The sequence below is a fragment of the Saccostrea echinata genome, unplaced genomic scaffold, assembly GCF_033153115.1.
Source record: "Saccostrea echinata isolate AGI-Se365-2 ecotype Australia unplaced genomic scaffold, CSIRO_AGI_Sech_v1 ptg000002l, whole genome shotgun sequence".
NCBI classification, from domain to species: Eukaryota; Metazoa; Mollusca; class Bivalvia; order Ostreida; family Ostreidae; genus Saccostrea; species Saccostrea echinata.
The window spans coordinates 2992411-3007119 of NW_026889751.1; the positions used below are offsets into that span (position 1 = coordinate 2992411).

At 33.6% G+C, this 14709-nt stretch overlaps 1 pseudogene; it reads right to left on the bottom strand.

Annotated features, from left to right (window-relative positions):
• Positions 1-9503: 9503 nt before the first annotated feature.
• On the bottom strand, positions 9504-10767 carry LOC133205228 (uncharacterized; annotated as a pseudogene).
• Positions 10768-14709: the final 3942 nt, after the last annotated feature.

Sequence of the window (14709 nt, forward strand, 5' to 3'; positions counted from 1 at the left end):
AGGGGTTGACGAATACTTTCGCAATGAAAAGACTGAAGAGTCCCCTCAATTAGTCGAAGACATTGGTGAAGGTTCCGTTCCTCTACGGTTTATGGTTTCGAAGGAGTAGCGATAACAAGCTATTCTTGCGAAAGGGGCAATAACTTCGTAGGAGGTCATAGGTCAAACACGGGGGGTCGTTTTTCGGAATAACTTTTGATATCCAGTATCATGACCTATAAAGTTTTTCGATAAGTCTTGCAGTTTCAAAAGTCCGGGAAGAAAAATAATAATAACTAGTAAACTAATTGTTCTCGAACAATTAGAGGTCTTTCCACCTTCTTTTAATTTCATATATTTTTCATATTTTACTCTCTAAAGTTATTTTTTTTACAATGAGAATCCATAAATGGCTTGAAAGATAGAAAAAAATTAAAAATTTTAAAATTTTGAAATGACCTTGACCTTTGACCTTGAACAAATATTCAAGGTCATAGGTCAAGGGTCACACTGCACTTGACCCCATGCTTCTACGACTTTTAGTTTTAAAGTTATAAGGTTTAATAGTTATCACAAAGACGTTAAGGGGTGATAACTCATATAAGGGGTCATCGGATACTTTCACACTGAATAGATTGAAGTTGTGTCTAAAGACCCTGAAGACATTAGTGAAGGTTTTGTGTCTCTACGGTTTACGGTTTCGGAGGAGTAGCGATAACAAGGTTTTCAGTAAAAGGGGCAATAACTTTTAAAGGGGTAAATCTTAGGGGACAAGTATGAAATCTTTGAAATAGTTTTAAGAGGACATATTAATGATGCAAAGATATTTAGTATATGTTGAAAGACAAAAGAGATATAAAAAGAGCTTAATTTCTCATATTTTGAATGACCTTGACCTTTGCATATATTTTAAGGTCAAAGGTCAATGAATCTAATGCAGTTGGTCCCATGTCTCTACATCTTATCGTTTTAAAAATTTTAAATTATTTCTAAAAATAAAAAACTTGGAGGGGCAATAACTCCTTGAAGGGGTCGACGAATACTTTCGCAATGAATAGATTGAAGAGTCCCCTAAATTAGTCGAGGACATTGGTGAAGGTTTCGTATCTCTACGGTTTACGGTTTCAAAGGAGTAGCGATAACAAGCTTTTACTGCGAAAGGGGATGTAACTCCTCGAGGGGTCAAAGTTCATATACGCAGGGTCAACTGCAAAAATCTTTTACGGAGTACATTCTTATGAACTATAAATCTTTTCGATAAATCTTCAAACTCAAAATCTTGCGGCGGAAAAATAAGAAGAAGAATAATAAGAAACAGAAGAAAACCAATAGGTCTTTCCACAGAAAGGTGGAAAGACCTAATAATAATAATAATAAACATAAGCATTTCAAGAGGTCTTTCCACAGAAAGGTGGAAAGACCTAATTAACGTTCCGGGTTACAATTGCTGACAGTAATTTCAAACATATTTGTAACTAGGCTGTTTCTTTTTTTACTTTATAACGTAGATAAAGTAGGCCGGAACCAATATTATGGTTATAATTAACGTTCCGGGTAACAATTGCTGGCAGTAAATTCAAACACATTTGTTACTAGGCTGTTTCATTTTTACTTTATAACGAAGATCAAGTAGGCCGGAACCAGTATAATGGTCATATTTAACGTTCCGGGTAACAATTGCTGGCAGTGATTTCAAACATATTTGTTACTTTCTCGTTTCTTTTTTGCTTTATAACGTAGATAAAGTAGGCCGGAACCAATATTATGGTTATAATTAACGTTCCGGGTAACAATTGCTGGCAGTAAATTCAAACACATTTGTTACTAGGCTGTTTCATTTTTACTTTATAACGAAGATCAAGTAGGCCGGAACCAGTATAATGGTCATATTTAACGTTCCGGGCTACAATTGCTGGCAGTAAATTCAAACATGTTTGTTACTTTCTCGTTTCTTTTTTACCTTATAACGAAGATAAAGTAGGCCGGAACCAATATTATGGTCATAATTAACGTTCCGGGTAACAATTGCTGGCAGTAAATTCAAACATATTTGTTACTAGGCTGTTTCATTTTTACTTTATAACGAAGATAAAGTAGGCCGGAACCAATATCATGGTCATAATTAACGTTCCGGGTAACATTTGCTGACAGTAATTTCAAACATATTTGTTACAAGGATGTGTCATGTCCAATTTATAACGAAGATAAAGTAGGCCGGAACTAATATTATGGTCATAATTAACGTACCGCGTTACAATTGCTGACAGTAATTTCAAACATATTTGTTACAAGTATGTGTCATTTCCAATTTATAACGAAGATAAAGTAGGCCGGAACCAATATTATGGTTATAATTAATGTTCCGGGTAACAATTGCTGGCAGTAAATTCAAACATATTCGTTACTAGGCTGTTTCATTTTTACTTTATAACGAAGATAAAGTAGGCCGGAACCAATATTATGGTCATAATTAACGAATCCAAATCAAAAGCGCGCTCGTTCTTTGGTAATAAGAGAGGTTGGATGATTCAACCCCCCCCCCCACGAAGAAATAGGATTTTCGACTTTGGACTTTTTTTTTGGCTCGTAAAAGCTTGTTGTTGTTATTGTTTTTTTTTTCAAGGTTAGTTGAAATTTCATTTTTTTCCACATCCTGCCCCTTTCAAGAACGATACCACGTGCCGTATTTGAAACAATTTCTCTGAATTCGACAACAAATCAACAGCGTGTAATTTTTTTATTTACTCAAAACGTTTGAATCTTTTAAAAAATATTAATCATCTACAACAATTCCACTATTTAATGTGAGCCTTGAACCCTGTCGTTCGAATTTATCCTTAAATGTTTATTATTATTATTTTATTTATTGCTGAAGACCTAGATCATATTGCATTTTAACAATAACATGCACTACAAAATAATATAGTATACACAATGCAATGTATGGCGGTTTTTATACGCTATAGATTACACAAAGATACAATATTATAATGATTTCATGGAGAATTATCATTACATATGACTTAAAAGCATAATAGATGTATTTCCCAAAATTACGGAGATCATGAACGTTGTGAGCTCTTAATAATTGTACAAATTTAAAAACGGATGGCTTCTGCCAGTAATACTTCTTGACATATTTTTAGCTCACCTGAGCCAAAGGCTCAAGTGAGCTTTTCTGATCGAAATTTGTCTGTTGTCTGTCGTTGTTGTCGTAAACTTTTCACATTTTCGTCTTCTTTCACCGGGGGTGGGGGTGTGATGGGGGTTAAAAGTATTTCACATTTCCCACTGAATTCTATAGCAGAAAACACGTTTTACACGAATTAGAAGTAATCTCTTTTTCTTTTCCAACTATTTTTTTTTTTGAAAGTTCGTATAAAATCTTTATTTATATAAAAATTCTTTCAAATATGACTTTTGAAAATAGACCTGAAGATAGGCGACAGAACATTGCGTTCGCAGTTCCCCGCTAAGATTCCTTTATTTAGTTGACTGTATATATAAAAAATAATAATAACTAACATTTTCAGACTTAATAATACAGTACTATTTATATCTCAGGATTGTACAGTGTAATATACAGATCTATATTTTAACATTTCTTCTTCAGTGATATTTTTACAAATGCTGATACTTGTACTTACCTGTATAAATAAAATTGAGTTTTATTCAATGGTTTTACCTGTGCCATATGCATTGAAACCTTTGCTAGAGTCGTGCACTTAGAAATTTCAAAGTTAGTCATTTTTTGCTGATATTACATTGATTGTTTTTTTTGTTTTGTTTTTTTTAAACTTTACCTGAGAAAAAAAAATATCCGCAAAAATGCTTATTGAATTGTTACAGGAAATTGTTTTACTTCATATGAAATGTTTATAAATTTTCAACTGAAATATCTGTTCACACCTTATGTAAGTCCTTCGCCCACACATCTCCTGTTATGTTGGTTCAGGTATTGTGATTTAATTATACAGTTGGCTTTACAAAAACGCAATGAGTGTTTGAGAAAAAAATTGTAAAAAAAATGAAATATTTTTTTTAATCGTAGACATGGACAATATAATTCGTTTTTTAGCATTACCAGCTGGTCAGGGTGCCCTTTAGCAAAAACGGTCTAATTTTCAAAATGTATTCTTTAAAATATATATTATAATGCATTGATAAGATACAGGTAATTCCAGGTAGATCCCAGACGAAGATCAGACTATAATTGCTATCAAAACATGTTTCACCCCTATTGTTAGGTATATACCTAATTATCAAATGTGTGCAAAACGGAAACACACCCCTAAATGCGGAAATGACATACAGCGATTCGCATGACTGCATATTGTATCGAAAGAAGGGAGTCGTAAAACAACACGATGGTATATATCTATGTAAACAAGTTTCACACTTTCTTTCTTTCTTTCTTTTTTCAAACAAGGAAAAAGAATAATTACGTGTAATTCCATGGATTACTGCATTATTATTAAGACCGTATTTTTGGACTTCTTCTAAATTTATATACGTTTAAATCCTGCTGTATCGTATAACCCGATAAGAGAAAGAAAAAATCCAACTTATTTATAAATATTAATTATAAATAAAGTTTTTAAAAGGGTGCTTGGATGCCCGGAACTTATATTATGGCCGGAACCAAACTTATGCGGGCCGGAACGTTTATTATAGCCCGGAACCAATATTATAGGTATTTAGCGTTCCGGCCGGAACGCTAAGTTACCTGGAACGTAAATTATGCGACACCAGTCAGCTAACAGGAAACTATACACAACGTACAGTGATAGATTTTGATGATCAATTATTTTTACAAAGCTTAAAATTAAACGCAGGCGTATAATAAATTAAACATTATGATTCTAGACAAAAAAACAATTATTTTGATGCCCATTGTGAAATAAAAAGAATTAAAACTGAAGTTAATTTGTAAAAGAATAATATTATTTGCGTAAGTGTTACGCAAAGATTGTCAATTATTTAGATACAAAAAAACGTAATTATCCACAGCATACATGTATTTAAAAGAACTATTATCTGTTTATCCTTCGTTCTCTTTCGAGGAAATATTCCTTTTTTAATAACAAAATTGTGTTCTATCTCTTGAATTTCAATCTTTTCATGCTAATTAAACTGCGAATAACAGAGCGAAGAAATCATAACATAAATCAAAAAGTTGTTTTACACCGAACTCCACGGAGGGACATATGAACGTAATATAATTTTTTTTTAAACATATATAAATATAATTATTAAAGACGATGAAGACAAGCATAACTTCTTATAATTATTTATTTTTGAGTTGGCGTTTGTGGCCACGACCTACATAATACAATATATACTTTATTTAATCGTATATAACATTAATCCTTATAAACTTTATAATCCTTATCCTTATAAACCTTATCCTTATAAACCTTATAATCCTTATCCTTATAAACCTTATATATCCTTATCCTTATAAACCTTATAATCCTTATCCTTATAAATTCCTTAAAATGGGAATAGTGACAACATTCCTACTGGTACTGGGTGAGCAGATACTCAGCAGAAGTTGTGAAAAAAATACTTGTATCATAGAAGGCGTCTCCAATAACCGCAGTGACTCTCCCTCAAGTTTCTTTATGTGTACGTCGTGACGAATGGAGCTTCTATCACTCAAGTATGACTGTCTAAACCAATGTCTCTCACATTTCACATGACACAGATCATTGTTGCCTGAAAATATTTAGGAAAACTACGGCAGAAAATTGCATTGGCAAGATAGATTAATTTGATAACTAAATTACTTAATATTATAATGAAGGGGATTGGGAGGGTGGGATTTTTAAGCTACGAGACAAACAACACCCACCTCTCAATCCAACTGTAACAAATATTGTGACGTCAAACATAAACGGCGATAACGTCATCTACAGCAGGGCATTACGCGCACAAATCTAAGGCGCGGATCTCATGCACAACAGTAACCATCGCTGTAATAATTGGATTTATTTCGTGAAGGAAATAAATCTTATTATTAAAGACGATGAAGACAAGCATAACTTCTTATAATTATTTATTTTTGAGTTGGCGTTTGTGGCCACGACCTACATAATACAATATATACTTTATTTAATCGTATATAACATTAATCCTTATAAACTTTATAATCCTTATCCTTATAAACCTTATAATCCTTATCCTTATAAACCTTATATATCCTTATCCTTATAAACCTTATAATCCTTATCCTTATAAACCTTATATATCCTTATCCTTATAATCCTTATCCTTATAAATTCCTTAAAATGGGAATAGTGACAACATTCCTACTGGTACTTGGTGAGCAGATACTCAGCAGAAGTTGTGAAAAAAATACTTGTATCATAGAAGGCGTCTCGAATAACCGCCAAATGGTTGTCCGATGAAAAGGACAACCACCGCCAACAAAGTTAGGTGGAATGAGAAACGCAAAGTATGTGTAGGTGTGGCCACATCTTGATTGATTGATTGTATATTGTTTTACGTCCCATTCGAGATTTTTTCACTCATATAGAGACGTCACCATATACCGGTGAAGGGCTTCAAATTTTGAGCCACATCTTGAAGATCAATCTACATATTTACCATTTTATAGTAAAACACATTCTTGCAGAGTCCTTTGTAAGTTGAATAGCAAGAAACAATTACCGAAGTATGACAGGTGAACTCCGTCACTACTAAACATTTCTTTTGAATCCCAAGTAATCTCTGGGTATTTGATAAAGAACCCACCATTGACAGTGATTAAATGATTCATAAAATTATTGAGTCTGACAGTAGCAAGATTTTGCGCTTTCGAGTTTGAACTAAAACGCCATGAAATTCTTGGCAACATATTTGACCAAACAAGTGTAGTTTTAGGGAGTAGTTGTTTAAGTTCCTCGAGTGCTGAACTCATAATGGACCGTAGTTGCAATAATGGAATTTTACCTATATCATTACCTCCACAATGAATAATTAAAATTTCTGGTGGAGATTCATACCTTAACAAAAGCTTTATTTTTGGAATAAGGTCAAACCATTTCATACCTCCCTTTCCCTGCCAAAAAATTCTGTAGTTTCTTCGTCTTAAACCTAAATCCACACCATCTAAGGATTTTCTTGCATAGTAGAACGCCCACTTAATAATTGAAGAACCAACAATCCAAATAACCTTTTCACTTCCTATATAAAAATATGAAAATCAATTGAGGACATCACTTAATCCTAATATACCTTTTGAAGGCATTCGAACTCCATCTACCTTGCTTTTTTATTTCTGTTTCCGAATGACCGTAAGAGAAACTATCTGACGCCGCCCCAATACGGAAAGAGTGAGATTTGTATCGTGAGTTTGGAAGGCCGGCTACTTCAAAGGTCTTATTTAATAACGAACAGAACTGAAACCTTGTGAGAGGACTACCGACCATATGTATAAATAACTGGCCGTCAAATTTTGGTCTTGTAGCAATGTACCTTTTCAGCCACTCAACTGGACAGATAGAATTCTTTGTTTGTTGCAAAAATACGGATGTCCCTTTCCCAAGTTGGTCAGTTTTTGAGAAAGGAACTCGAAGCTCTATGAAACTTTCCCCAGAATCTTCATTTTTTCTAAACTTTATATGTTTGCAAGAAATAGTTGGATTTGCTTGATTTGAACAACTAAAAGTAAATTCACCGACTCTAAGAAAAGCATGATAAGCTACTGAAAATGCTGTTGAAAAAAGGATGGCCTCAAAGTTTGACGAACAAACTAAAGATGTTGATTTTATGAGTTTCTCAAGAATGTGTTTTGTGATAGGAAGTCTACAATCTTTTGAATGGTTTGACCTTTTGATTCCTTCCAATAATTTTCTAATTAAAAATTTTTTTGTGTTGTCACAGAATCCCAATATTTTGCATTTGAAACTTATTCCTGATATATAGGATGAAATGGTAGCATGAGTCAAACCTTGCAGGGATAAATGAGCGATAAACATACAGATGTGTGGAACAGGTGGGGGCCAAATAGAACGCAGTTCATACAAAATTCTAAATTGCTCAAAACTTCTTAGACTAGTGGAGTATGTTTGTCTTGTATTTAATGATACCGAATTTAGCGTCAGGCGTTTAATTTCAGCTCCAAGATCATTTTTTTAAAATCTTCTGGAATAGGTGTTGGGTGTTGATCGGATTTGGGGGCGAGAACACGAAATCTGGTCCACTGTTTGCGAGAAATAGAATCAGCTATAGCATTGTTATAACCATCTATATGACAAGCTTTGAAGTAAATATTGTTTACCATAGATTGCAAAACTAATGGCCTAACCAATTCCATAACCCGAGGTGATCTTGATGATTTTTTTGTTTAAAATCGAAACTAAAGCTTTATTGTCAGTGTGTAGCAATATCTTCTTGTCGAGGAATTCATTCTTAAATAAGAAAATTGCAAGGACAATTGGCACTAACTCTAAAAACGTTATGTCTAACATAATATCTGGCTTCTTCCAGCTATCCGGCCAACCAAAATATGCCCATTGCCCATGAAGGTAAACGCCGCATCCTAAATGTTGATTGCCTGCACTATCAGTGTATAGATGAAGTTGGTTGTTAGACAACCAATTAACATTCATGAAATTTAAACTACCATTGAACCTGTGTATAAAATCTAGCCACACATGAAGGTCGGATTTCATTCCCTTTGTTACCCTAATGAAATGACTGGAATATTTTATTCCACACATAGCATCACAAAATCTTCTGTTGAAGGCCCTAGCAGATGGAATAGCTTTAGCACAAAAATTTAGGGAACCTACTAAAGATTGTAATTCTCTCAGTGTAACTTTTGTTTTTTGTAACATCTCTAGCAGTGATTTCTCCAGATCGATAATTTTTTCTTCAGGAATTCTAATAACCATATTATCTGTATCAATTTCTATACCCAAGAACGTAAGAACTGTTTTTGGACCTTCTGTTTTCTCTTCTGCAAGAGGGATACCAAAATCAGAGCAGGTACTTTTGAATGAAAACATCAACAAGTTACATATTTCTAACGTGCCTCCAGCAAATATGAAATCGTCTAAGTAATGGTTCAAAGTGTGAACTCCAGTTTTTACTTCTACAACCCACTGAATAAAGTGTGCAAACTTTTCCCATAAAGCACAACTAATTGAACAACCCATTGGTAGACACATATCATAATAATATTGATCATTAAATTTGAAACCAAGTAATTGATGGTCAGAAGGGTGAACCGGAAGTAATCTAAAAGCTGATTTAACATCCATTTTTCCAAGATAAGTCCCTTTTCCCAGTGCCCCTATCATGTCCAACACCTCGTCAAAAGAAGTGTAATGAACAGAACAAGATTCAGGGTCTATGAAATCATTAACACTAAAATTAGAAGGATATGAAAGGTGGTGGATGAGACGCCAACCCCCATCCTTTTTTGCTACGACCCCAATAGGTGATAGCCTTAAATTAGATAAAGGCTCATGTTTGAAAGGGCCTACTATGCGACCTAAAGAAATTTCCTTGTCAATTTTTTCTTTTACCTCTTTAGGGTGATCGTTCACAGAAACTAAATTATTACAGATTGTTGACACTCTTGGACCTTCATAATGCAGACAAAAACCTAATGCAAAACCGTTCTTTAATTCATCAGCTATATTTTGATTTGGAAAAATTGCCAGGTAAGGACACATATTGTTCAAGTTAATTGGAGTTAAACCTGTTCTTACGAAAGGAACCTGTTGGATATTTGCTTCCTGACTGACGAAAAACTGAGAAGGGAGCTTGAAAAGCCCTTGAGGATGAAATCCTCTGTACAGCTTGTTTATCAGGACAATGAATAGCAGGATGTTTGTTCTGACACTTTAAACAATGGTGTTGATATTGACAATTTTGTATGCGACAAGAACCTTTGTTGTTGTACTCATAACAAAATTTTGAGTTGCCCTGAGGATTCTTATATACTGACTGAGCATTTGGGGTTATGTAAAGAAGCCATAGCTCTGTGTCAATTTTGTCCCAGGAAATACTGTTACCTTTGGCTCTTTTTAATCTAAATTGTCGGTCATATTCTTTCCAACCTAATCCACCAGAAACTCGACTGGCGCCGAGTTTTACATTAGCCATATATTTGATAAGACTGTGAGTTTGATCAATATGTGCTGACAAATATATACTCATATAAATAAAAAATGCGTCCAGCCAAGTATCAATTGTTGTAATTTTGACTGTATTTGCAGGTTTTAGTGTAAGTTGACCATTCGTAAATAGAACTCTCTTTTCCTGAGTTTCAATATCTGTTTGCTTATTTAAAAGTGTACGTAGTTCCACAAACTCCCCTTTCATGATTTTTGTCTAACTGATTGTGTAACATGCATACCTAGATCGTCATTTACACTGGTTATGCTCTGAGGTGATGTACATGAAGGGGAAATTGTGTCAAAACAAACGACTTGATCTGAATCTGATAGATTTGGTACATTTGTAGTTGTACTATAAAAGACCTTGCTACCTTCAGTCGACGACGTGTCAAGACGTTGAGAAATAATCGTCTCCATCCTTTTATTGATTTCCGGCAGCATTTTTTCGGCAACTGATGAAACAACTTCCTCTAGATCTGGCATTGACTCCTTGTTTGTTACAGGATCCGTTTTTGAGATGGTTCTGGGTTCTTGTCCCTCTGAGTCTGACATCTTTTCTTAGCGCCCGGTCTTCTAGCCTTCCCTGTGAATTTGCGTTTTCCATTAGATGACCTCCCCCTTCGTCAGTGGAATGTGACTGTTGTCGAGGTTGCATATTCTCGAAATGAAATATGTAAATATATTTTAATTCTGATGTATAAAAACAAGTTGAATATCATAAAGCCGTTGTTGAGATAAACAACGAACGATATAGATCTAAAAGTATGTTTATATTTGGTAATAATACATTATACACATGAATTCTGTTGATTTATAAGTAACTATCACTGAGATTATTAAATAAGAAATAAATGAAGGGATAACATTCTAAAATTTAACAGTTACATAAAATTTTTAAGCTACGAGACAAACAACACCCACCTCTCAATCCAACTGTAACAAATATTGTGACGTCAAACATAAACGGCGATAACGTCATCTACAGCAGGGCATTACGCGCACAAATCTAAGGCGCGGATCTCATGCACAACAGTAACCATCGCTGTAATAATTGGATTTATTTCGTAAAGGAAATAAATCTTATTATTTATATTATTGATTATAAAGATATAAGTAAAAACATTAAAATATACACGTTCTAGTACATACAAATTTTGTTAAAAATAAAGGTGTTATATTTCCATTAGATTTCAACGCCCCGATAGCCAAGTGGTTAACGTGTTCGCCCCATAACCTACATGCTGTAAAGATCGCTGGATCGAATCCTGACTGGACCGTTTTTTGTTTCATTTTAATTTTTTATTATTTTTTTTTAACTTTTCTTTCTTTTACATTATTTTTGCAAAATTAATAAATGTGTAAACTCGACATTTATAATTTGTGAGAGTAAATCATTATAAACATAATATTTTACCTATAAAAGCAGTTTTATCGACTGCGTAATGGTGACTTAATGGTGGCTTAAAGGTGGTTTAATGGTAACTTAAAGGAGTTTGGACATTAAGCACCTATAAGTTTGGCTTAATGGTGGCTTAATGCTGACTTAAAGATTGTCTAGAAGCTACCATTAAGCACCTATAAGCCACCATTTAGCTACCTTTAAGCACCCATTAAGGACTTTGAAATGGCTTAATGGTAACTTAATGATGGTGTATTTATTACTTAAAGATAGCTTAATGGTGCTTAATTGTGACTTAAAGACAACCATTAAGTCATCATTAAGGACCTATAAGCCACCATTAAGCCAAGTTTAAAGGGAGTGATTCATCTTGTGATGTGTACAAAACGAAAATACATGTATGTACACTCAAAGGGGGATTTGAGTAATTGTCTTCTAAACACAGCAGGGACGCCGTGACTTAGATATTAGCGCTGTTGCCCATGTTTTTTTTTTTCGGCCCAAGGAACACATAAGCTATATTTCATTTAAGGTGTATTTAAGCTTCACAGAACAATAATGTAATACAGTTCTTGTATGTGATAAAAGCTTGCGTTGCTTTGGATTATTGTAAAGGTAATTCAAGTCACTCGCATGATGTTTCTCCATCAGTATACATGAACTACATGAGCATTTCATCTTTTTAATATTGCATAGATGGATAAGATGCATCGTAAATAGGAAATATTATTATCCCCATCTCTAGGGTATAAATTCTTATTAATAAGAACTTTGGTTTGAATGTAATTTCAAGTTCATTTCCATATTTAACGTCTTTGAATGTCTTAAGTTGCAAAGGAAAATTTGATATTTTTGTTTTCAAACAAGTTAAGCTTGTATAGACCATTTGAAAAAAGCTAGATGACCTTATCTCATGCAATGTGTTGGAATGATCAAAGGAAGAAGAGGATGTTTTTTGTTAAAAACTGTTTTTGCATAGATGCATTGATGTGTAAATAAAGTAGAACTGGAAAGGCTAAAAGATACAACATAGACAGTTCTGAAGACTAATGTAAAATTTCATCAATGTCTCATTTACATTTTAGATTCTACTTTTGCTTTAGGATTCTACATTATAAAGATGAAAATCTGTTTGAAATAGCTTTTTGATGAGTTGAAATATTATTCTGTTCATTGTCAAAGCATTTGTTGCGGTTGGAAATTCAGGCTGATTTCTCTTAGTTTATTTCTCGGCCTCAAGTCATTATATCAAGAGTACGTATTGGACATTCAAGGTTTACTCATTCACATTTACTAAACAGTAAACATCAACCTGAATATATATCTTGCGACTGTGCAATGACTATACATCATATACTTTTAGAATGTACTGATTTTTCGCCAGTAAGATGCAGACTTTTTAATAATGTGCAAACTTTTTTACAAATATAAAAACTTATACAATTTTACAATACTTGAAGGAAACAAATTTTTACAATAAGATTTAGATTTATAAATGTTAATATGCAATTTGTTTGATATTATTAGCATATTTTTAAATTATATGTCCGTCGGATGGGACGTTTAATGGTGCCCCGTGTCAAGTATTACAACCCCCTTGGCACACAAAAGATCGTTTCTCTGGTTCTTGAAAAAGAGTAGGTCCAATGGGGACCGCCAGAGAAACCCCAAAAACTTTCAACCCGGAACGTTAACTTCAACCGCCGAAATATGGCTGAAATATTGCCGACTCGGCGTTAAACAATCAATCAATTAACCATTCTACGAGGGTTGTTCAGAAAGTTCATGGACTATGCCAATCTTCTTTATACTATCTTCAAGAAATTTAAAATGAGCACATTATCATATGTAAAAATATTTATTTTGTTTAAGTGTGAAGTTTCATTCCATGTGATTTAATAGAACTAAAACTTTTCTCTATCACTTGAAATCTATATTGCTAACAATTGTTCTAGTAGCATTATTTTGTTTGTCAATGTTATATTTTTTCACTGCATAAGTGTGCTTTCACAAAATCAGCATCTGTGAAGTGCCAAACTCTTAGCATGACGTTACTAACTTTTCAATGTTTTTTATAAGATTTTTACAGATAATCCGTTTTCTCACAGATCACCATCGTGTAAGCAGAGTAGTTTATCATTCAAATACCGCTTGTACCATGTACACACACATGGATCCGGATGGCTCGCTTTTGACATATTTTCTAATTCCGATGGCATTTTTAGAGGTTTTTTTCTGGAGTTTTCCAGAGTACAACACAAAACTGTGTGGTTATCTGCTGCTCCGTGACGTTCTACGACGTACATGTAATCTTTTTTGCCTTTTTCAATGAGGACTACCTATCTTCTGAAACTGATTTTTTTTTTCAAAGAAGCAAAATATTGAGTCATAATTTGGAATCAGAAACAATGAAACAATTCTTAATTTGAATGTGTAGAATTTTTCCGTTTTTGTGTCATTTTACAGAAGATATGACTTCAGACATTATTTAGTGTCTTGATTGTAAATTACAAAATTTTGACCTGCTCCGTGATCCGATTTTCGCATTTTTTAAGTCTAAATAAGTTTGAAATAAACCATGATATTTTGAAAATTTTTAATACACTTTATCTGAATTCACTGTTGAAATATTAATTCCAAATTTGGATATAATATGACGTGAAGTAAAAAAGTTATGACGGCAGTCCACGAACTATCCGAACAACCCTCGTACATAAATTTTAAACTTACTCATGTGTGATTTTTTTAAATAAATAATTTAGTGACATTAAATCTTAACTTAGAAAATCGTTATGTTTAAACTACTTTCAATTGCAATAATTAAAAAAAAAGCACACACAATTATATCGAAGTGTGAATGACTGTTTTTCAAACATCTGAAGCTTAAGTTTTCAGCTGATTACATATTTTAAACTTTTTAATGAAAAAGGAGTTAAATACTTGACATTTGAGGGATTTTGCTGTTCCCATTTCATTTGAGATAATACATTTTATCGGTTCCGGTAGCCTACTGGCAGGACGTTCGCTTCCCGATCGGGAGGTACCGGGTTCGATTCTCGTTGTCAGCGTCTGTCAAACCTAGGTAGTGACTATTTCCTTCGCCAAGCGTGAAAAATTCTTGTGAGGGACATACAACAACAATAAACAAACAAACATTCGTCAAGCTCACTGAAAGTGAAAGTCACGTGTCTTTTAAAT